The 26,484-nt window shown below is 36.1% G+C and overlaps 1 protein-coding gene across 1 annotated transcript in view; it reads left to right on the forward strand.

Moving 5' to 3' along the window:
• The window catches only part of LOC5577230 (Ig-like and fibronectin type-III domain-containing protein 1), a 643,389-nt gene that overhangs the window by 341,213 nt on the left and 275,692 nt on the right, over positions 1-26,484 (forward strand). The window contains exon 4 of the mRNA XM_021851413.1: positions 22,062-22,105. The gene's annotated coding sequence lies outside the window, so the exon portion shown is untranslated. The remainder of the gene's footprint in view (positions 1-22,061; positions 22,106-26,484) is intronic.

Consider the following 26,484-nt stretch of genomic DNA (forward strand, 5'->3'; position numbering starts at 1 on the left):
ACTTCATCGAGCCGTCTTTGAGACAATAGTATAACAATCGCAACTGCAAAGCAGCAGCGCGCTTTGTACACATTTTGTTTGGTCACTAATTTACGATTAGCAGTGGCGTCTACATGTACGGCATGTCAAGTATCACATTATAGGTAACTAACTTGACGCAACTCAACTAGTTGGGGCAAACAAAGAAATGTTTTAGTTGGCATTCAACCGGCCGGCTATCGCGAGGTTGACGACGTTTTCCCGCCTTCTGTCCGTAGGCTGTCCATTGGCTTGCGGAAGGGTGGTTTATTGTGATATGAGTAATTGCCTAACGACAACCGCGCCATGCTTGTGTGACTGTAGATGGCATGCTACGTATATTAGGGGATGCGCCATTCCATCTTTTCGTCATCACAGAGCTGGTAGTAAACAGAGTATATTTTTTAGAGGCTCTAGAGAAACCTTCAGAGGCTTTTGGCCGACTATTTTACATTTCTTCTCAGCGTCCTCGAACGTCTTTAAGTGATTTCTCTAGAGATTTCTTTTTGGAATACATCCAGGAACTTCTTTTGGGATCCTTCTGAAACATCTTCCTCCAACTCACTACTTTACAAAATACAGTCGACTCTCCACATTTCGATATCGAGATAATAAGAGATCGAGACATAGAACATTTTTTTACGAATACGAGATTAATACACGGTTACCAGGAAAATCAAAAACAAATAGTCGTCGCAAATTGTTTTGAATCGCTAAATTCTAGTCTAGTATCCTTTGATAATGGGCATATCGAGATACAGAGAGAAAATCGGGAATAAAAATCACATCAAGATAAGGAGGATATCGAGATCTGAAGAGCTAAAATGTATGCAGAATGAAGGGAGAGATATCGAGATGTAGAACATCGAGGTGTGGACAGTCGACTGTAGAACAAATTCAATGAACTTAGACCATTCTACCTCCAATTTTGATGCAAAAATGTAAGATCCCTAAAATTTGGTTGAATAAATAGGTCTGGGACGCAAAGGTTAACGACAATCGGTCACTACCAGCCCTAACGTCCGAGAGCTAAAAGATGCGAAAATTTTCCGAACGATCATTTTACAAGTAGCTAACACCTCGGAACTGCGGAAAATCGGAAGCAATGTTTTAGCAAAACAATTAACAATTCATAACCAGCAACGCCCAACGAAAACAAGAAAGCATATAAACACGGTGATGGCTCCTGGCAGGCACTCAATCTTCCGCGCACCCCTTCTTCTATGGCATATGTTGCTGCTGCTGCTGATTTTGCCGGGGAAGACATTGATTGTTCATTAATGCATCGAAGCGCCACTTGTATGACCGAACTGATTCCATCAACACCGTGTGCACAGAGGTTCATTTAATTAAAAGCTAAGAGCTAGCAAAAATGTAATTTCTAAACAGTGTCAAGATGAAAATTTAATTCAAAAATTCATCTACAATATTAGATAGTTAACAATACAAACAAGAATTAAAAAGTAGTTTCCATAATTTTTAGATAGCTACTCATGTCCAAAAAAGTTTTTGCATCAAAACTCGACCACTTCATTATACCCAAACACGTGCAAATTTGGGGCTCAGTATAGTTTTCTTTCGTTGATTACTCACATTACTAAACTTATAAAACACTTGTTTTTTGAAAAAGTTGAGAGCCTCAAAATATATGAAAAACAGGAGTTTTGTTAGAATTCTACTTTAAGAACAAATTTTGTGAATATGTCCAAAACAGAGTCTGCAATCCTGAATCCTATTCCAAAACACTTTTTATGGTTTAAAACAATAAAATATTCGTAATGCGGAATTTTTGCTATGATTTTACAATTCTGGACCACTGTGCGTTTGGGGCGCCGTCGTCATCGCCTTAGGCTTCGGTAGACACGCTAGAGTAGTCTCGAGAGGAACAAGTTGTAGGTCTATACGAAGACGATGACGATCCAATTGGTTGCCTTTAACCATACTACAATACTACAGACACGAATCATTTTGATGATTTATATGGAGCCGAAGCATTTGCCGTGCTTTCATTGTCTGGTTGGTCGGCCATTCAACGGATCCTCCCGTTGTTCTGCGGTGGACTCCATGGTTAATGACTTTGGGGTGGGCTTTCCGCTGTCGGTGATGTTAACGCTAATTGATACATCGATATCGGATTCTATGATATTTCAGCATTCATGCATTCATGGCTGTCTATAGGTGTAAGTAACAGGACCGCCAAGTTGGTTTCAAGTAGACGATTTTTCTTAGTTTTTCCTTAAAATTTCAGGATTTAAAACCATACAAATACTAAAAGTAACCTAATAATTTGAGTTAACGACTGTAAGTTGTTCTTTATTAATATCATTCCAAACATTACATTCATTTCTTATATCTAGGTGTTCTGCGTTAGACTACACTATCATACTAATTTGGTAAAACAAAATTAAGCTTTTATTAACATTTGATTAACAACATTTTACATTTAATTTGCCGTAACAGTTCAGTTTTTTTTAATGAGTTCATTTCACCTTCTTATAAGAGAGAATTCAATCTATTGTGATTTTTTACAACTCTTAACTGCCCTGCATATATGGTGTTGGATAACGAACGGTTCAGTATCAATGAAACTTCGCCTTAAAGTTTTACAACTTTTAAAGATTTTAATCGAATGTCATGCATACCACTGATGATGCGTCTTCATATATCACGACTAACTTTTAAGTTCACCTTCACTGATGGTAGATGACTTATGTGCACGTCTGCTAGCATTCTCAACGTTAAACAACACTCACATCATCGGCGAAGTAAACAAGTTAACTGGGTCTGTTGAAAAATGTTTTAAGTAGAGGCTCTCGCTGTCGCATAATACCTTCTATCAGTCATGTGATCTTCCCTGAAAAGCGATTCTCGTTCATGATTTTCCAGAGTTCTACGTATGCCGCCTTAAAGATGAATTGATGGATCCTGAATTTGAGTGCAATTTTTAAGTTTTTCCCGTTCATTAAAGATCAGATTCATTGTCGGTCCATAATGCCTGAGTGACAACCTTCTTCTTTTTTCTGGCGTTACGTCCCAACTGGGACAAAGCCTGTTTCTCATATTAGTGTTCTTATGACCACTTCCACAGTTATTAACTGAGAGCTTTCTTTGCCGATTGACCATTTTTGCATGTGTATATCGTGTGGCAGGTACGAAGATACTTGTATGCCCTGGGAATCGAGAAAATTTCCTTTAAGGCCGCACGGGACGTCATCATAATCACCCTATCCATTTCAAGAAGCAAATCTCAAGAACCACTCTATATATCGATGCGAAAATGTATCACTATGATTCTAAATATGTAGTGCACAACCCGATAAATTTTCAGCTTCATCGGTTCACTAAAACTCGAGATTCACTTCCACAAAGTTTTGATGATTATTGTTAGAGTGAGACGAAAGATAGGAAAAATAACACGGTCTCCCGTGTCCCCTTAAGAACAGATCCTCGACCAGTGGGATTCGAACCCACAACCCTCAGCATGGTCATGCTGAATAGCTGCGCGTTTACCGCTACGGCTACCTGGGCCCCTTGAGTGACAACATCTCAAGTTTCATTTTCTACTAATGACAGAAGATAGAAGATAGTCTGGAATAACACGTTGTAAGTGGCATTTAAAATAGTAACCATCCAGAAGTTCTCATACTCAAACTTGTCGCTCTTCATTTCGCCTGAGGCTACTTCTTCGGTAGCATTTTCTGTTTCTCATTCTACCTATCAGCCATGCATACAATTGTTCACCTTTTCTGGACACACTTTAATCGGTTCAGTTTGGATGCAATATTCCTCATCTTTTTTTATTATGATTGAGCTGTCCAAGAAGATTCTTACCTCCCTCAAAATAAGATCGGATCTATCCCGTTAGGCCGAATGTTGTTGTGCCAAAAGTGCCATTAAGCCGAAAATGACTGATAGTTGCAATGAATCGTAAGATTGTACTTACAATAGATGATCAGGATAATTTATATTACCTAGAAGCCACCAAATGAATTCTTAGGTCGAATGGATTGTTTGTTGTTACATTTGGATTACCTTGAAGCTAACAATATCAGCTGTGAAATATGGAAGAAGCTAGAAAGAACAGCTTTTGATTAGAAAAAATAAAAAACACTGTTGAATGTCATTTGAAATAGCAATAAATGGTCAAATGTTATTTCGGCCAAACGGCATTCAGCCTAACGACCTGCTCCCGCTTCGATGCAATCTTCTTTATCTATTTTATTAATATTATTGAGCTGAATGAAGATGAATGAAGATTATTACCTTCCTCAAAATTAGGCCTAGTTGGTTTCCATTTCCTCATAACTCAAATGATTCTTACAAGAAATTTGTCACCGAGTCCCATAAAAATACCGCTAGGATTTCGCGAAAAAGGAATCTAAGTACTCCTTCAGAAATGTCTGCATAATTCTTACATACACTTTTTAAGGAATTCCTTCATAAATTCAGAGGCTTTTTGTTAGAGATTCCTGGAACATTTGTCAAGGAATTCTCCAAAGATTCAACGAAGAATCTATCTTGGGAATCAGTGGCGCAACCAAGGGGGGGTTTTGGGGGTAAAAACCCCCCCAGAGCAGAAAGCTTTTAAAAGTATCACCAAATATAATTTGGAAATTCAACACTTTAATGCACAGATACCGAAGCAGTAAGTTGTATTAACATCTATGTTGTTCTAAGATGCGGCTTTCTAATTTGAAGACCTTCAAGGTGCTAAAAAAGCTGATTTGTCTCATTTTTTTATTAATAAGCTACAGGTTTTTTAAGTGTTGTCTGTTGAACAAAGATTCAGATATTTATGCATATCGAGACAGTTTAAAAAGCTGATAAACGCAAAATTTGGCATTTAGCCAAATTTTATGACCTCCAGACAGCACGTGATTTCACAGAGAAGCAATTCTTTAGTTCCTAATGATCACAAATAAAAAACTTAAGAAAGGTTAATGGGGATCGTGATTCCATTGCTAAGCTGAAAAATCACAAACTCTCGTCTACAGTCTGAAAATACTTCAATATTTAAAATAAATCTACGAGTTGTTTAGTGGAATACCTATAAGTAGATGAAAAAACCGAATTTAGTACTATTTTAATTTTAGTTTAAGGAATTAAATGGTATAGTACTCAATTCGTTTTTTCATCTAATGATAGTTGCAATGCTTCTTACTGCGACTTGCATTGAAATATTATTCTGTTCGTTGAAAAACTTGAAAACTTATATTAGAAACAGACGAAAAATGTTTGAACGCTATCACGCTAATGTGTGTGAGTGAATTTAAATATAGCTTGAATAAACATTCGAACAAACTACGAAAAAAGTAGGTTTAAATGATGTCAAAATATTTTAATCCCGTTTAGCCATTCATATATGAAAAATAGAATCTAAGATAATGCTTGTAGAGAACGAAATTTTCTTTTAATCCCGATGGTTTTTCCATACCCAACAAACATGTTTCGGAAAACTTTTGGAAAAGCTTTTGATACGTTTTCCCTTTAATGTTAATATAGCAATATTTTTAAATTTTTCTATTCAAAATTTTGTGCACTTGTTTTACTTTCCTAAAAATACTTTATCTTTTAGTTCACAAACCTTTTAGTGTACTTTGTTGATAAGTATTGTTATACACATAATAGTCAAATTTTGCATTTTTAACAGTCAATTTCTCAAAAACTAGACGTGCTACGATATTTTTGAAAACGGCAATGGATTCAGTAACCCTTAATTAAGTAAATAGTGGTATTTTGGTGCTTGACACAAAAACGTGTTCCACAGTGTTATCACTGTAACTTTATAATGTCCAAATTGTCGGCTTAAGGCCCAAGTAAAACTGGTGCAAATTTCAAAACTGAAAAATCAGTTTTCTGCTTCAAATTATCCAACTTTGAAAAAACGAAAAACACAGCTGATTAACTTTCAAACTAAAACTGCCGTGTTGTTATTTATTATTATAATGTTAACAATCTGCTGTGTTGTTACTATATTCACATACTTTGTTAGTTTTAACGAAAAAAAACTGCACTTTTAAGTTTTGACATATGCTCCATTTTTAGTCTAGCTCATCATTGTTAAGGAATTTCTTCAGCTAATTCCTAATGTTTCAAAACTATGCTTGTTAGGCAATAGCTGAGAATGTATTTTTTTTCAACCAGATTTCAATTCATCAGAAGTTCAACCAGAAATTCGCCTAATAATACTTTACGTATTGCTTCATGGTTCCCTAGAAACATAATATTATACTGCTTCGCGACTAAAAATGGGTGAACCAACGTGCGAAGTTTGATTTTTGACCAACTTCGCCGCGTCGCGAGTCGATTCTCAATAGTGCGCATAATGCACACGGCGGAGGGCATAGATGCGCACTATAGCGAAGCGACTCGCGACGCGACGAAGTTGGTCAAAAATCGAACTTTGCACGTTGGTTCACCCATTTTTAGTCGCGAAGCAGTCTACATTTAATTATCCACGGAAGTCTCCAGTAACGTTTCATGATTTTTTTTTTTTTTTGGAATATCGAAGGATTCTTCCAAGATAATATGAATGTATTCGGCTAAACATTGCAAAAAGGATAAATATAATGAACAATTCAATAAAAAAAAATTTCTAGCAGAATACCTCTTTACGATTTCTTTCACAAATTTTCTATGATTCTTCGCGTTATTCAGGCAATTTTTTTTAGGATTATTCCAAGGTAATCATAGAGAAACTTTTTGTTCCGCGTCCAAGAATTTCGTCAATTGTATTATTCGGGATTTCTGCAACAATTTATCCCGCAATTTCACAAAGAATTTCTCCAGAGATTCCTCTAGAATTTTTTATACAGATTTTCCAAACATTTGCACCTCTTTTTCCAGCAATCTCCAGAAATTCTAGCAAATTTTTCAATCAGTTTTACAATGAGCAGTCCATGTATTTCTCTTCCCGAAATCTTAATAATTTCGTGAACAGTTTTCAAACAAGTTATCCTAGACCTCTTTTTACCATTATTTAAAAACTATCTCCACTAATAACTTCAGGGATTTCTCCCTAGATTTCCTGCTATGTATTCCACCAAGCTAGAGATTTCTCTGAAGGTTCCCGATGAAAAGCATTGCGGGATTTGTCCACAAATAATAAATGAAATTTTATTTTATTTTTCCACAATTTTCAGCAACTTTTAATGCCTAACAAAATAAATCAACTGTTTCTTGTGCTACTTAAATTCCAGAATTACAAGTTAAGAATTCCTCCGCGATTTTCTGAGGTAACTAATAAAAGGGCACTTCATGGAATGTTTCGAGATAAATGCAGAAAAGATTACCAGAATTTGAGCACTTTGTCCTCTGCAAAAAAAGCTAAATAAAATACTAAAAAATTCTGGAAACGGTTTGAGTAAAAATTCCCTGAAAACCCATGAAAATCTGTTTTCAATCCTAGTGAAAGTTTAAAATAAGTTTCTTGGTTAATCCGATGAATTTAAATATTTGTCATTACACTCAAGATAAATTATGGTAGATTTTATTATTGTGACTTTCCGTCATATATGTATAAATCTTTAAAAGCTTCTGCTAACAAATTTTCAGTGATGTTTGCTTAAAATCTGGGTGGAATTTTTCATAAAACTCCATAAATTGCTTAAATAATTTAAAAAATAACATGTTAATGCTTGCAGTGGACATTTTTCCCTTTAAAGGAAGTACCACACTAGACAGCGGACTAGCATGCAAAGCCCAGTGGCACAGTCGGAACACATTCCTCACGAAAAGTTACCGGCCTGAAGCGGGAATCGAACCCACACTCCCTAGCACGATGCGGCTAAATTCCTGGTAACACTAACCGCACGGCTACGGCTACAAAGCCGAACGAAATTGTTGGAAATTGGAGGCATTTTAGAAGAAATTTCCAAATGAACTTTTATAAGAATTCATGAAGGTATAGTAAGTGCTATCTCTGGATGGATGTGTGATACTACTTGTCTATATTTCACTAGAAATTCTCGCATTGCAAGTCAAATTCTAATACGGTATTCATTTATAATTCTTAGAAATCTGTGGTTGTAATTCTAAACATTCCATAGAGGAATTGAGAATGATATTCCAGGATGAATTGCCAAAAGATATTTTTTAAAGAATCTCTGGAGAAATGACCAAAGTAACGGCTAGTGGAATTCTAGAATTCATAATTGAATATTATATTTTAAAACTTTTAAAGAAACTCTTGACATGATTGCGTTTCCTTGTTATTTTTTTTTAAATAATTATTTTTAGAGAAATATCTGGAGTTTGGATATTAGTTTGGTGAACTACAAGAAATCTTCTAAAGCTTTTCACAGTCCAATTATTTAATTCAGGCATGAAAATGATGATGAAGATGAAAATGTTCGAATAAATGAGATACTTCTAATTACTGTAAAGTACCCGTATTTTGCGCGCGCTCGTAATTTTTCTCACTGTTATTTTAAACATGTTTCGCAAAAGAAATTGTTGTCGGCTTGTATTTTGAATAATTATGCTTCAGTCATGGTAACATAACATATAATTACTCAATCCAATGTGCGTCAATAACTATGGATAAAATTGAAGTGAGCGAAATTAAAAGCGTGTGCGAAATATGGTACCATCACGGTAGCATATTTGTTTTTTTTGTTGCATTGTACATGATGTGTGTATTTAAATCAGCGATAAACTTTATGGAACTAAATTTCAATTTCAAAGCTCTTTTTATTGCACCATAACTTTTGGTTGTTCATGATTTCTCTAGGACTTCTCATGTGCAGATCAGCAATGTACTCTAGGGTTCGTTCCCAAGCATATCCCAAAAAAAACAAACTCTGTATTCCATTGAGCAATATATTCGAAAATTTAGGTAAGAGTTTCTGGCAAGATGATACCTTTATGATATTTCAAGAAACCAATATAAAAATTTATTTACAAATTCTATAATAACAAAAATTTCTCCAGACACAGTGGAATTTTGTTTTTGGCAACTAAGTCGAAATTTTGAGTTGCCAGAAACGGAACCGTGCTAAAATCGGATTCAATTTTTTAATTTTATTTCTCGACTGTTTGTTTTGAAAACATCATTGGAATGTTATTACTTCATCCTTATGGAACCATATGGTATCGATACTTCGGAACGGTTCACTTCAAATGAGATTTCCGTAGAGTTGGTCTATGCTATGCAGTGATGCGTTTTGAACTGAACGCGAGCCAAAAGTGAACTGAACGCGTTCCTTTTTTGAACGAGAACGCAGTAAACATTGAACTTCGTGCAAAATTTTGTCAATGCTCAAGAACGCCCCGCGCACTGCAGCCTAAAACACGAAAAAATACATCAAACTATGTTAAATTTATATCATTCTAAACTGATGGTACCATCGATGTTTCTTAGTATCTTTTGTATGACTTTCGCATGGAAATGTGTTGTGTATGAGCCTTGGGACCAATTTTCTTTCCGCGTTCATTTTTCAGCTCCCATGGGTTCAATTTTTTGAACTGATCAATGTTCAAGCCTACTTGATCCCTCGTTCAAATATTTGAACTGGAACGCAAACTGAACGCGTTCAAATGCAACACTGATGCTATGAATCTATAGCCCCGTAATGTTAACTGTGACAAACGTTCTACATACTTTTTACCGCTTCAAATTAACATTTAATTCCTTCCAAGATTTTTTTCAAAAGATTTATGTACACTATTTGTATGTGCAGCATGTAAAATCAATAATTTTGTCAAAGCTTTTGCTTTGCTCAAACACACTGTTCCAAATAAAGAAAAAAGTGGTTTAATTAAGTGTTTAACCTACTGGCAGACTCAAGTGGGCTGGTCACTCAATATGAATGCCCAAGAAAAGAGGTTGGTCTGTATATTGAATACTGGTGGAGATCAATGGTCTCATGAAACGTTGCGAATGCATGACCAATAACCATCCCAAAGTAAACAGGCGCGTACGAGAGCCCTTATCGACGAAAATGAAGCTCTTGAAGTCGGTGTGTAGCTGTTTTGCCATTCAAATGACCAATAATATTTACAAAAAAAATGTTAGGGATTATTCAAAAATGACGCCCATCATTTTAGGAGGGGGGGTCTACGAAAGTGTTACAGTGCATGTATTAGGTATTGGAAAATGCGTGATAGAGGGGGGGAGGGGGTGGCTCCAGAAATCCCGAAAACGATGGACGCACGCTGTGTCTGAACCAGACATATATAAAAATTGAATGTACATCGGATTTTTTCTCGCAAAAGATCAGCATTTGGTCTATATTTTCATATCCGAAGTTTTTAAAATATTCTATCGGTGAAATTTTTGCCATACATTTTGTATGGGCAATAATGCATAAAAAAAAACTGGGTTTTTGTGGATTTTAGTAGGAAAAATAGCTAAAAAGTGAAAAAAGTAAAAATTTCACCGATGAAATATTTTAAAACCTTCCGACTATGAAAAAATAACCCAAAAACTGAACTTTACCGAGAAAAAACCCGATGTACATTCGATTTTTATAATCATCTGGTTCAGACATAGAGTGGGACGTCATATTTGAATCTCCCCATTATTCAAAAATGTTTCTACAATCGGATCCATTTTGTTGCCAACAACGGAATCAAGTTGTGTCAACAATATCCAAAAAGATTTCTAAGGGATTTTCAATTAGGTTCATCTAAAAAAATCTAGAATACTCCACAGATTCCTTTGAAACATACCGAAGAGTGTTTTTAAACAAACCTGCAATAATATTATAAAAATTTATTAAGGATATTTTTGCAGATATTGTTTGCAATATTGTCATACAATTGTTGAAGGAATACTGGAGGAGTATCAGGAGGAACCTGTGGAAAAAAATCTTGACGGATATCCCGAATCTCAGGAAAAAATTATATAAGAATCTGTTTATTTTTTTATGAATTCGAACTTGAATGTCTTGACAAATCTTTCCAACAGTTCCTAGAAGAAACTCTAAAAGAATCCTAGACAGAATTGTCAGATCAATATCTAAAGGAATCCATGGAGTACGTTCTATGGAATTCGAGGAGGATTCGGTGTATATTGATTAAGACGTGCAAAAATCTTTTTGAAGGGTTTCTGTAATTTCCACCTCATATATTTTTTTCTTCAAATCTGGGAATTCTAAAAATGCAAATAATTTAAAATTGTCTTCCAAATGTCTTCACAAATTCTGAAGTCTTCCAAAAATCTTCCGTCTTCCACATTACTCAAATGTCTTCCAATCAATAGGCCTTTTCATGTGACAGCTCCGTGTATACATTTGTTTACATCTGCCGAAGAGCGGTGCATATAATAGCCTGTCATTTCCGAACAGGAACGGTCAAACAGCTTCCAAATCAGCGGATTCTGAACGTCTTGTGAAAAGGCCTATGGCATTCCTGCAAGCGACAAACAAGCATGTTGTTTATACGCTTGTCAACTGTCCATCATACACACTCAATATAATGTGTTTATTATGTAGGTTATAAAGACATAATACACAGACGCTCAGATATTTGTAATCAGCACTCATAAATGCTCGCAAAATGTATACAAATAACAATATATTTGTTCGAAACATTACTAAATCTAATCCTACCAACTCTAGCTACCACAACTACCAGTCAAATTTTTGCTAAATTTTTCCAAATATTTGGTCTACAAAGGCCATATCAGCAGCGAAGCAAACAAATTGACTGGATCTGATGAAAATTGTTGTAGTCCCCAGCGGAACTTGAACAAACTGCTCTGCGCAGTCGACACTCTCGTATGCTGCCTTGAAATCGATGGAAAACTGACGCGTTGGGTACTAGTATTCAAGACAGTAAAATCTAATCCATGCTTCAACTTTGCCGAATATCTCGAATCAGTATTTCCGCATCTAGACGTTGCATTTTTTCAAAAACATAATTATAACCCTGAATTTTTTACGACCGATTTTTGTACGACCCCTCGATTCCAGCATGTGAAAAATTCTAATCTCGAGAAAAATATAATTTCTCACTCACATCAGTTGTTGAGAGCTTTACTTCCCAAGCACAAAATATAACCAATTCCAAGGATTAGAAAAGTGTCAAAGCATTTATCTTCTTTGGGCCTGAACTCTTTTTTCCATTCATAAATTTTTAATAACATTGTCAAACAAAAAGCAGCAACTCCCCCCGTCCTTTGCTCAACGAGAAACTTAAACAGACTCCTCCTGAGCAATAACAATACGAAAGTGTCACAGCAACGTCGAAGGCTCGTGCACACAGATAACTACTGTGCAGCATCCGGCAGAGACTTGTCCCCATGGGCGTTTCGTTAATTTTTCTTCACCCTCGCGCTGATGACACAGATTCACATCAAGAAATCGCTCCGGGCTCTGAGCAAAGAGTGTCCTACCTATGTGTCTGTTCCGGAGCAAGTTTTTCACTGCCACCCCGGGGGTAAAGCACGGGTATCGTTTAGCTCGATTGTTGCCACCCACCACACGTCTGACACTTTACCGGTGAATAGTTATACGATTGAGAAACAAGAAGTGAAAATTTCAATGATCCTTGGGGGTTCCGGTTGAATACACTTACAGTGAGTTTTTTGTATAACCAACCAAGTGCATTCCTACTAAGTAGATTGAGGTGTTCTTCTTTTTTGGATTAAATTTGGATTGGATTTGGATTGGATTTGGATTGGATTTGGATTGGATTTGGATTGGATTTGGATTGGATTTGGATTGGATTTGGATTGGATTTGGATTGGATTTGGATTGGATTGGATTTGGATTGGATTTGGATTGGATTTGGATTGGATTTGGATTGGATTTGGATTTGGATTGGATTTGGATTGGATTTGGATTGGATTTGGATTGGATTTGGATTGGATTTGGATTGGATTTGGATTGGATTTGGATTGGATTTGGATTGGATTTGGATTGGATTTGGATTGGATTTGGATTGGATTTGGATTGGATTTGGATTGGATTTGGATTGGATTTGGATTGGATTTGGATTGGATTTGGATTGGATTTGGATTGGATTTGGATTGGATTTGGATTGGATTTGGAATTGGATTTGGATTGGATTTGGATTGGATTTGGATTGGATTTGGATTGGATTTGGATTGGATTTGGATTGGATTTGGATTGGATTTGGATTGGATTTGGATTGGATTGGATTTGGATTGGATTTGGATTGGATTTGGATTGGATTTGGATTGGATTTGGATTGGATTTGGATTGGATTTGGATTGGGGATTTGGGATTGGATTTGGATTGGATTTGGATTGGATTTGGATTGGATTTGGATTGGATTGGTTGGATTGGATTTGGATTGGATTTGGATTGGATTTGGATTGGATTTGGATTGGATTTGGATTGGATTTGGATTGGATTTGGATTGGATTTGGATTGGATTTGGATTGGATTTGGGATTGGATTTGGATTGGATTTGGATTGGATTTGGATTGGATTTGGATTGGATTTGGATTGGATTTGGATTGGATTTTGGATTGGATTTGGATTGGATTGGATTGTTTGGATTGGATTTGGATTGGATTTGGATTGGATTTGGATTGATTTGGATTGGATTTGGATTGGATTTGGATTGGATTTGGATTGGGATTTGGATTGGATTTGGATTGGATTTGGATTGGATTTGGCATTTGGATTTGGATTGGATTTGGCATTGCGATTTGGATTGGCATTTGGATTGGATTTGGATTGGATTTGGATTGGATTTGGATTGGATTTGATTGGATTTGGATTGGATTTGGATTGGATTTGGATTTGGATTTGGATGGATTTGGATTGGATTTGGATGGATTTGGATTGGATTTGATTTGGATTGGATTTGGATTGGATTTGGATTGGATTTGGATTGGATTTGGATTGGATTTGGATTGGATTTGGATTGGAATTTGGATTGGATTTGGATTGGATTTGGATTGGATATTGGATTGGATTTGGATTGGATTGGATTGGATTTGGATTGGATTTGGATTGGATTTGGATGGATTTGGATTGGAGGTTTGGATTGGATTTGGATTGGGATTGGATTGGATTTGGATTGGATTCTGGATTGGATCTTGGATTGGATTTGGATTGGATTTGGATTGGATTTGGATGGATTTGGGGATGGGGATTCGGATTGGATTTGGGATTGGATTTGGATGGATTTGGATTGGATTGGATTGGATTTGGTTGGATTTGGATTGATTTGGATTGGGATGGATGGATTTTGGATTTGGATTGATTGATTGGATTTGGATTGGATTTGGATTGGATTTGGATTGGATTTGGATTGGATTTGGATTGGATTTGGATTGATTTGGATTGGATTGGGATTGATTTGGATTGGATTGGATTTGGATTTGGATTGGATTGGATTGGATTTGGATTGGATTTGGATTGGATTTGGGATTGGATTGGATTTGGATTGGATTTGGATTGGATTTGGATTGGATTTGGATTGGATTTGGATTGGATTTGGATTGGATTTGGATTGGATTTGGATTGGATTTGGATTGGATTGGATTGGATTTGGATTGGATTGGATTGGATTTGGATTGGATTTGGATTGGATTTGGATTGGATTTGGATTGGATTTGGATTGGATTTGGATTGGATTTGGATTGGATTTGGATTGGATTTGGATTGGATTTGGATTGGATTTGGATTGGATTTGGATTGGATTTGGATTGGATTTGGATTGGATTTGGATTGGATTTGGATTGGATTTGGATTGGATTTGGATTGGATTTGGATTGGATTTGGATTGGATTTGGATTGGATTTGGATTGGATTTGGATTGGATTTGGATTGGATTTGGATTGGATTTGGATTGGATTTGGATTGGATTTGGATTGGATTTGGATTGGATTTGGATTGGATTTGGATTGGATTTGGATTGGGATTTGGATTGGATTTGGATTGGATTTGGATTGGATTTGGATTGGATTTGGATTGGATTTGGATTGGATTTGGATTGGATTTGGATTGGATTGGATTTGGATTGGATTGATTTGGATTGGATTTGGATTGGATTTGGATTGGATTTGGATTGGGATTTGGATTGGATTTGGATTTGGATTTGGATTTGATTTGGATTGGATTTGGATTGGATTTGGGATTGGATTTGGATTGGATTTGGATTGGATTTGGATGGATTTGGATATTGGATTGGATTTGGATTGGATTTGGATTGGATTTGGATTGGATTTGGATTGGATTTGGATTGGATTTGGATTGGATTTTGGATTGGATTTGGATTGGGATTTGGATTGGATTTGGATTGGATTTGGATTGGATTTGGATTGGATTTGGATTGGATTTGGATTGGATTTGGATTGCGGATTTGGATTGGATTTGGATTGGATTTGGATTGGATTTGGATTGGATTTGGATTGGATTGGATTGGATTTGGATTGGATTTGGATTGGATTTGGATTGGATTTGGATTGGATTTGGATTGGATTTGGATTGGATTTTGGATTGGATTTGGATTGGATTTGGATTGGATTTGGATTGGATTTGGATTGGATTTGGGATTGGATTTGGATTGGATTTGGATTGGATTTGGATTGGATTGGATTGGATTTGGATTGGATTTGGATTGGATTTGGATTGGATTTGGATTGGATTTGGATTGGATTTGGGATGGATTTGGATTGGATTTGGATTGGATTTGGATTGGATTTGGATTGGATTTGGATGGATTGGATTTGGATTGGATTTGGATTGGATTTGGATTGGATTTGGATTGGATTTGGATTGGATTTGGATTGGATTTGGATTGGATTTGGATTGGATTGGATTGGATTTGGATTGGATTTTGGATTTGGATTGGATTTGGATTGGATTTGGATTGGATTTGGATTGGATTTGGATTGGATTTGGATTGGATTTGGATTGGATTTGGATTTGGATTGGATTGGATTGGATTGGATTTGGATTGGATTTGGATTGGATTTGGATTGGATTGGATTGGATTTGGATTGGGATTTGGATTGGATTTGGATTGGATTTGGATTGGAATTTTGGATTGGATTTGGATTGGATTTGGATTGGATTTGGATTGGATTTGGATTGGATTTGGATTGGATGGTTTGGATTGGATTTGGATTGGATTTGGATTGGATTTGGATTGGATTTGGATTGGATTTGGATTGGATTTGGATTGGATTTGGATTGGATGTGGATTGGATTTGGATTGGATTGGATGGATTTGGATTGGATTTGGATTGGATTTGGATTGGATTGGATTGGATTTGGATTGGATTTGGATTGGATTTGGATTGGATTTGGATGGATTTGGATTGGGATTTGGATTGGATTTGGATTGGATGGATTGGATTGGATTGGATTTGGATTGTTGGATTGGATTTGGATTGGATTGGATGGATTGGATGATTGGATTGGATTTGGATTGGATTTGGATTGGATTTGGATGTGGATTTGGATTGGATTTGGTTGGGATTGGATTTGGATTGGATTTGGATTGGATTTGGATTGGATTTGGATTGGATTTGGATTGGATTTGGATTGGATTTGGATTGGATTTGGATTGGATTTGGATTGGATTTGGATTGGATTTTGGATTGGATTTGGATTGGATTTGGATTGGATTGGATTGGATTTGGATTGGATTTGGATTGGATTTGGATTGGATTTGGATTGGATTTGGATTGGATTTTGGATTGGATTTGGATTGATTTGGATTGGATTGGATTGGATTTGGATTGGATTTGGATTGATTTGGATTGGATTTGGATTGGATTTGGATTGGATTTGGATTGGATTTGGATTGGATTTGGATTGGATTTGGATTGGATATGGATTGGATTTGGATTGGATTTGGATTGGATTTGGATTGGATTTGGATTGGATTTGGATTGGATTTGGATTGGATTTGGATTGGATTTGGATTGGATTTGGATTGGATTTGGATTGGATTTGGATTGGATTTGGATTGGATTTGGATTGGATTTGGATTGGATTTTGGATTGGATTTGGATTGGATTTGGATTGGATTTGGATTGGATTTGGATTGGATTTGGATTGGATTTGGATTGGATTTGGATTGGATTGGATTGGATTTGGATTGGATTTGGATTGGATTGGATTGGATTTGGATTGGATTTGATTGGATTTGGATTGGATTTGGATTGGATTTGGATTGGATTTGGATTGGATTTGGATTGGATTTGGATTGGATTTGGATTGGATTTGGATTGGATTTGGATTGGATTTGGATTTGGATTTGGATTGGATTTGGATTGGATTTGGATTGGATTTGGATTGGATTTGGATTGGATTTGGATTGGATTTTGGATTGGATTTGGATTGGATTTGGATTGGATTTGGATTTGGATTTGGATTGGATTTGGATTGGATTTGGATTGGATTTGGATGGATTTGGATTGGATTTGGATTGGATTTGGATTGGATTTGGATTGGATTTGGATTGGATTTGGATTGGATTGGATTGATTTGGATTGGATTTGGATTGGATTTGGATTGGATTTGGATTTGGATTGGATTTGGATTGGATTTGGATTGGATTTGGATTGGATTTGGATTGGATTTGGATTGGATTTGGATTGGATTTGGATTGGATTTGGATTGGATTTGGATTGGATTTGGATTGGATTTGGATTGGATTTGGATTGGATTTGGATTGGATTTGGATTGGATTTGGATTGGATTTGGATTGGATTTTGGATTGGATTTGGATTGGATTTGGATTGGATTTGGAATTGGATTTGGATTGGATTTGGATTGGATTTGGATTGGATTTGGATTGGATTTGATTGGATTTGGATTGGATTTGGATTGGATTTGGATTGGATTTGGATGATTGGATTGGATTGGATTTGGATTGGATTTGGATTGGATTTGGATTGGATTTGGATTGGATTTGGATTGGATTGGATGGATTTGGATTGGATTTGGATTGGATTTGGGATTGGATTTGGATTGGATTTGGATTGGGATTTGGATTGGATTTGGATTGGATTTGGATTGGATTGGATTGGATTTGGATTGGATTGGGGATTGGATTGGATTTGGATTGGATTTTGGATTGGATTTGGATTGATTTGGATTGGATTTGGATTGGATTTGGATTGGATTTGGATTGGATTTGGATTGGATTTGGATTGGATTTGGATTGGATTTGGATTGGATTTGGATGGATTGGATTGGATTTGGATTGGATTTGGATTGGATTTTATTTGGATTGGATTTGGATTGGATTTGGATTGGATTTGGATTGGATTTGGATTGGATTTGGATTGGATTTGGATTATTTGGATTGGATTTGGGGATTGGGATTTGGATGGATTGGATTGATTTGGATTGGATTGGATTGGATTTGATTATTTGGATTGGATTTGATTGGATTTGGATTGGATTTGGATTGGATTGGATTGGATTTGGATTGGATTTGGATTGGATTTGGATTGGATTTGGATGATTTGGATTGGATTTTGGATTGGATTTGGATTGGATTTGGATTGGATTTGGATTGGATTTGGATTGGATTTGGATTGGATTTGGATTGGATTTGGATTGGATTTTGGATTGGATTTGGATTGGATTTGGATTGGATTTGGATTGGATTTGGATTGGATTTGGATTGGATTTGGATTGGATTTGGATTGGATTTGGATTGGATTTGGGATTTGGATTTGGATTGGATTTGGATTGGGATTTGGATTGGATTGGATTGGATTTTGGATTGGATTTGGATTGGATTTGGATTGGATTTGGATTGGATTTGATGGATTTGGATTGGATTTGATTGGATTTGGATTGGATTTGGATTGGATTTGGGATTGGATTTGGAGTTGGATTGATTGGGATTGGATTTGGATTTGGATTTGGATTGGATTTGGAATGATTTGGATTGGATTTGGATTGGATTGGATTGGATTTGGATTGATTTGGATTGGATTTGGGATTGGATTTGGATTGGATTTGGATTGGATTGGATTGGATTGGATTGGATTTGGATTGGATTGGATTTGGATTGGATTGGATTTTGGATTGGATTTGGATTGGATTTGGATTGGATTTGGATTGGATTTGGATTGGATTTGGATTGGATTTGGATTGGATTTGGATTGGATTTGGATTGGATTTGGATTGGATTTGGATTGGATTTGGATTTGGATTTTGGATTGGATTTGGATTGGATTGGATTGGATTGGATTTGGATTTGGATTGGATTTGGATTGGATTTGGATTGGATTTGGATGGATTTGGATTGGATTTGGATTGGATTTTGGATTGGATTTGGATTGGATTTGGATGGATTTGGATGATTTGGATTGGATTTGGATTGGATTTGGATTGGATTTTGGATTGGATTTGGATTGATTTGGATTGGATTTGGATTGGATTTGGATTGGATTGGATGGATTGGATTGGATTTGGATTGGATTTGATGATTGGATTGGTGGATTGGATTTGATTGGATTGGATTGGATTTGGATTGGATTTGGATTGGATTTGGATTGGATTTGGATTGGATTTGGATTGGATTGGATTGGATTTGGATTGGATTTGGATTGGATTTGGATTGGATTTGGATTGGATTTGGATTGGATTGGATTGGATTTGGATTGGATTTGGATGGATTGGATGGATTTGGATTGGATTTGGATTGGATTTGGATTGGATTTGGATTGGATTTGGATTGGATTTGGATTGGATTTGGATTGGATTTGGATTGGATTTGGATTGGATTTGGATTGGATTTGGATTGGATTTGGATTGGATTTGGATTGGATTTGGATTGGATTTGGATGGCATTTGGATTGGATTTGGATTGGATTTGGATTGGATTTGGATTGGGATTTGGATTGGATTTGGATTGGATTTGGATTGGATTTGGATTGGATTTGGATTGGATTTGGATTGGATTTGGATTGGATTTGATTGGATTTGGATTGGATTTGGATTGGATTTGGATTGGATTGGATTGGATTTGGATTGGATTTGGATTGGATTTGGATTGATTTGGATTGGATTTGGATTGGATTTGGATTGGATTTGGATTGGATTTGGATTGGATTTGGATTGGATTTGGATTGGATTTGGATTGGATTGGATTGGATTTGGATTGGATTTGGATTGGATTGGATTGGATTTGGATTGGATTTGGATTGGATTTGGATTGGATTTGGATTGGATTTGGATTGGATGATTGGATTGGATTTGGATTGGATTTGGATTGGATTTGGATTGGATTTGGATTGGATTTGGATTGGATTTGATTGGATTTGGATTGGATTTGGATTGGATTTGGATTGGATTTGGATTGGATTTGGATTGGATTTGGATTGGATTTGGATTGGATTTGGATTGGATTTGGATTGGATTTGGATTGGATTTGGATTGGATTTGGATTGGATTTGGATTGGATTTGGATTGGATTTGGATTGGATTTGGATTGGATTTGGATTGGATTTGGATTGGATTTGGATTGGATTTGGATTGGATTTGGATTGGATTTGATTGGATTTGGATTGGATTTGGATTGGATTTGGATTGGATTTGGATTGGGATTTGGATTGGATTGGATGGATTTGGATTGGATTTGGATTGGATTTGGATTGGATTTGGATTGGATTTGGATTGGATTTGGATTGGATTTGGATTGGATTTGGATTGGATTTGGATTGGATTTGGATTGGATTTGGATTGGATTTGGATTGGATTTGGATTGGATTTGGATTGGATTTGGATTGGATTTGGATTGGATTTGGATTGGATTGGATGGATTGGATTTGGATTGGATTTGGATTGGATTTGGATGGATTTGGATTGGATTTGGATTGGATTTGGATTGGATTTGATTTGGATTGATTGGATTGGTTGGATTGGATTTGGATTGGATTTGGATTGGATTTGGATTGGATTTGGATTGGATTTGGATTGGATTTGGATTGGATTTGGATTGGATTTGGATTGGATTTGGATCTGGGATTTGGATTGGATTTGGATTGGATTTGGATTGGATTTGGATTGGATTTGGATTGGATTTGGATTGGATTTGGATTGGATTTGGATTGGATTTGGATTGGATTTGGATTGGATTTGGATTGGATTTGGATTGGATTTGGATTGGATTTGGATTGGATTTGGATTGGATTGGATTGGATTTGGATTGGATTTGGATTGGATTTGGATTGGATTTGGATTGGATTTGGATTGGATTTGATGGATTTGGATTGGATTTGGATTGGATTTGGATTGGATTTGGATTGGATTTGGATTTGGATTGGGATTTGGATTGGATTTGGATTGATTTGGATGATTTGGATTGGATTTGATTGGATTTGGTGATTGGATTGATTGGATTGGATTGGATGGATTTGGATTTGGATTGGATTTGGATTGGGATTTGGATTGGATTTTGGATTGGATTGGTTGGATTGGATGGATTTGGATTTCTGTTGATGATGATTAACGTTAACAACTCCGATTTTGTGCTCACCTTTCTGACAGTGTTTCGATATGGCTTATTTAACTAGTCCGTGATGAAATGTGAAGTGATTTACAGCTGCTCCCTTGAATGTGTTGGTTATCAATTGGTGAGCTCGTTTTATGCTACCATTTCAAATGATAAAATCCATGTTAAAAATACTCATACTTTTAGTTCCGCTTTTGTGAAAAAAACAAGAAACACTTTGAATGGTTCAAAACAAAAATTATTAATGTTTCTTTAATGATTTATGTTCCATGAATCAAATTTCACCTTCGAATTTGAATTATATAATGTAACGCTCAAATCCTCTTCATTAAGGTGAAGATGAATCGAAGCCAAACCACCAATTGGTCACTAGCTGGCGGTAACCAATCGATTAGGTTTTCAGCTCAAACGGATGTTTGGTTCTGCAGATCCGTGCTCTTGAATATTTGAACTTTGGCTTCGATTTATCTTCACCTTAACAGAAGTTTCGTGTTCAATTTCGATTATTCTTGTCATTCACGGAGTAGCAACTACGAATTGTGCGGTCATCAATGCTTGTGCTCTTCAATACATTGTTTTAAATTATTAAATATTCTGGATGTAAATATTAAAATAACTAATTTTCTGTTTTTTTTCAGATTTTGATTCTCTACACGTATCCTGCCACTGCCTGAAACCGATGGTAAGTACCCTAAATTCAAATAGTTCATTCAAATATTTCTACAATTCTCTTGTCGACAAAACAACTATTCAATCGCCTACCAGTATGCAATCATATCGTTTTCGCAAACGCTAGCATCGTTGCTTCCAGTTTCAGCTGAAACGATCGTCGCAAGCTCTGTCAAGTAGCTAAAATCCAGTTGGAATATACGTGGATATAAGCAGCAACTGTAAGGGACGGGTAGCACCAGCTAACAATCGTGCTACTTCGTATTGATCCAATCGTACTCTAGATTTTTCCGTTGGCCATTATCGGCGAATAAATGGGAACGAGAACTGAAAGCAGTTCAACTTCAACTCACGTGCCGAGGCTCGGCTTTTGTACCGTAAACCGGGGGTAACATCGATCAACTTTTGGAATATTTCTTGAGCACACTGTTTGAAAATGCAAATATTTATAATACTGTACTAACTATTTTCATGGCTCTCAACTCTGAGTTTTAACTAGTCATTTACTCATTGAGTTATTTTAAAATGAAAAATTCCTTGAAACTGGTACAATATCTCAATAGGCAAATATATCAAACATATGTAAAGCAGTGGTCAATTTGCTCCCAGTTCACGGTACCAGACTAATAAAACAGTAGGGCAACCCAGAAGGGGGATGTACAAGATAATTAACGAACATCATCAGCGAGCTAACGATTTGTGGGGCCTGTTTGGAGAAAATTCCCCCCGTATTTAATTGTTCTACATCCAGACTTCGGTGGTGGCACAGTGCGGTTAACGTGTAGAGTTATTGGTAGAGGTAATCGATCCAAACCATCCAAGAACGTCAAGAACCTGTTGATTGCATAACCAGGCGTTGTGTCTTTTGCACTTCTGTTCTGTTCTGTTCACCGCCCCCAATTCGAGAGTTTTTTTTCTGGAGGTGGAGGAATCTTCTCTCCATTTTTATCAATAATTCTTTCGTGTGCCTAACGAACCCAATTGAGATACAGAGTGGTTCAGAGAGGGTATTTGAGATTGATACAGCTTAGGTGTATTTTTTTTTATCAAATCGGTATTCAGTTAACGGACTCCAAACCCATTAAATCAGGTAATCTAAAAGTTGCAATTGTAGATTAGTTCCTGCAACCCACTGTATTACCGCCCTTCTGCGCCTACTTGTCCCTTGTTCTATGTAAATCTTATGGACAGCGGGACAAACATGCTTGGAACGGCAGATTAGTTCCTACTATCTCCATTTCATTTGTTTTGCGGGAATATTCTAGCTTTTCAAAGAAATTCAATTTCCAATAGCTCTTCAAATAAGAGGGTAATTAATTTAGTAAGAAAAATTGTGAGAGAATCCTTATATTTTTACAATATGCTATTCCTGTGCATTTCATTGTTATATATACACACTTAAATTATTTCACCGACCTCAGTAAAACGTTTCGCCGAGAATCAAACAGCTGAGAATTCGGTAATTTTCAATGCCGAATCTCGGTACTTATTTTACCGAGATTTCGGCAATCCAAATTTTTTCCGAGATCTCGGCGAACGTTACCGAGATTCAGTAAACGTTTACCGAAATCTCGGTAAAAGTTTTACAGATAATCGTCAGCTGTTGATTTCTCGGCGAATCCGATTAAGTGTGTAAGGCCGATACAAATAATATTTTGATTCTTTGTCCTATTGACCCAGTAGCATAGCTAGAGGGGTGCGGTCCGTGCCGGTTCTTAGGGGCCCCGAAATCATGGTTAAAAATTTGTAAAAGTAGAAATTTAGTTTTTAACAAACTAAACTGTATGCAGTTTTGGAGGGGATCTGAATTGTGATATGTGTTGGTGCCTCTAAGAATCTAGTATATTGATAAAGGTATAAACTTATATACACAATATATACACGGATAAAAATCTGATCCCCACACCATGATTTACAAATCATGAAATTCATAAATTGGTTAGGTCATAATATCAGGATCACAAATCATGGTTCCTGGAGTCATAATCATGATTCCTCATTAGCGTAACATCCAGTGTGAAAACACTAAGCGGCGCACTTTGCTTCATCTCATTCGTATCGATCACTCTTAATTCAAGATGACGAAGCGGTTTAGAGGTAGAGTACGTGGCTGACAATCGGAAGGTTCTGGGCTCGGATCTCACTGTATGCTATTTTAACTTTTTTTTATTTTGTCGGTCATAAACGGATGCGCGACTCAGCATTTTTGGCATTTGAATCATGATTCCTAGCAATCAGCTACAAAAACCTAACGCGTGTGTAGCATTACGGCAATCTGACTCATGATATCATGAGTCCAAATCATGGTGTATTTTCATAAGACGAAAACACGCTGGAATCATGATATCATGAGTCATAATCTTGTTTTTGGATTCTGATTTCTACCCATGTACTGATACAAATATCAATATGTTAAACATTTTTAAGCAGAAAATAATTTATTTTTGAATATTAAAAAAAACTATCCTGTTAATCATTGAATATCTGGGACCCTCTATAACTTGATCCTGAGGAAGCCACAAACTTGTTTGGAAATCTTTTTATAAACCATTCACTGAACAATGCCGATCTACATGTCTTTTATAAATAATGTAATGACACAATAATGTGATGACACAAAGGTCTCTAAAGTCTCTTTTTAATGCAAAATAGTATCTAAAATTACTTTTTTTTATCACAATGCGATAAATCCTTATGTAAATTCATGAGGCTCGAGAGACTACTATCACTGTTTTACAGGTTTGCATATTATTTTTGAAAAGCGTCTGAAATTCTTCTAGCGAGTCATCTAGAGCTTCCTTCAAGATGAGTACACAGAGCCCTCCAATGATCCATCCAGAAATTGTTAAAAATATTCTTCCACCGGTGCTACAGAATTCTAATAATTGGGGAGTATTGATATATTGTAAAAAGAATGCTTTAAAATTAAAAAAAACGTTCATTGAAGAATTCTTTCAAAAGCTCTCATATCAACTATTTTCAGTAATATGTGTTTTCAGTTTTTTTAGAACCGTTTCTTCAAGATTTACCCCACAAAATATCCTGGGAATTACTTCATAAATTCTTCCAGGGATCATTCCATGAAATCCAAAAGTAACTCTTTTAAGAATTTTCAAATAATTTCAATCAAGAATAACTTATAAATTTCTCTAAAATCCTTTAGTTTTTTGAAAGATTTATTGAATAATTTTTGAAATAAATTCTCCATGGTAGTTTATTAAGCGTGTATTAGACCACAAAATGTTACAGAAATGATTGCCTTAAGGCGAAGTAGGCCGTCATTGAAATTTGTACGCGTCGTTGATGATTTTTGCTAATTCATCTCACGATTTCGAATCAAAGAAAATCAGTTGGTTTTGCACTGACACAACTGAAAAAGTATCAGCATACTTTACGCATGTTAGCACGTACAGTTGGTGTCTTCGGCAAAATTTTTTGTAACTACGAGGACCATCTACTGACATAATCGGATAGTTCGTAAATCATCCGCATAGATGGCGCCATAATCTAGAGACTTGGCAGTTCGTCGAAATTGTTCATTTCGATGAAATTAACAACTTTCTCGAAAACGTCAAAGTTCCACAGCATACTGTTTTTTTTTGCTATTGGCGAAATAAGACCAAATTAGTGAAAAAAATGATTTTGCTTTTCACCGAGATTGATATTTTTAAGAATTATGTCATATGATACTTTTTGCTGTAAAAAATATTACAAACACAAACTCTGGAGGAAAAAAATAATAATACGACGCTTGAAAAAGGAGAAATAATGAAAAACTTGAAAAATAGAGCAAGTTTTGAACCTTAATATCTTTAAAAGCGCAAAATATCGCAAGCTCAAATTTTCAGACAACATAGAACAATACCAGATGAAACGGATGTCAAAATTTCAGAGAGATATACATTTCTATCATTGGCGTAAATACGGGGGGGCTAGGGGGGTCTTAGACCCTCCTAGAAAAGCTCAAGCCCCCCCTAGAAAATCTAAACTCTCATGCTAAGTATACACCTTACTTAAGAGATTTGTTTGAAAAGAATGGTTCAAGCCCCCTCTAGATTTGAGTTCAAGGTACGCCAATGATTTCTATACAATGATTACATTACTCCAATAAAATTAAATTTCCATGAGTCGATCTAACGAGTCATGGAACAAAACTTTTAGAAAACTGTTTGAATAAACCATCATAGAAGCCATAAACTTCAGTTTTAGAGCAGTTCCTTGAGTTGATATCGAGTAATGTAGATGAAAGTCTAGATTAAAACTGGGTATATGTATGTTTTTCTTCAATGATTTAAATGATGTACGGTCGACTCTCCACATATCGATGTTCTACATCTCGATGTCTCTCCCTATGTCGATGATTCTTTCGGTTTCTTCAATCTGCATACATTT

This window comes from Aedes aegypti, chromosome 3 (genome assembly GCF_002204515.2).
Source record: "Aedes aegypti strain LVP_AGWG chromosome 3, AaegL5.0 Primary Assembly, whole genome shotgun sequence".
Lineage (NCBI taxonomy): Eukaryota > Metazoa > Arthropoda > Insecta > Diptera > Culicidae > Aedes > Aedes aegypti.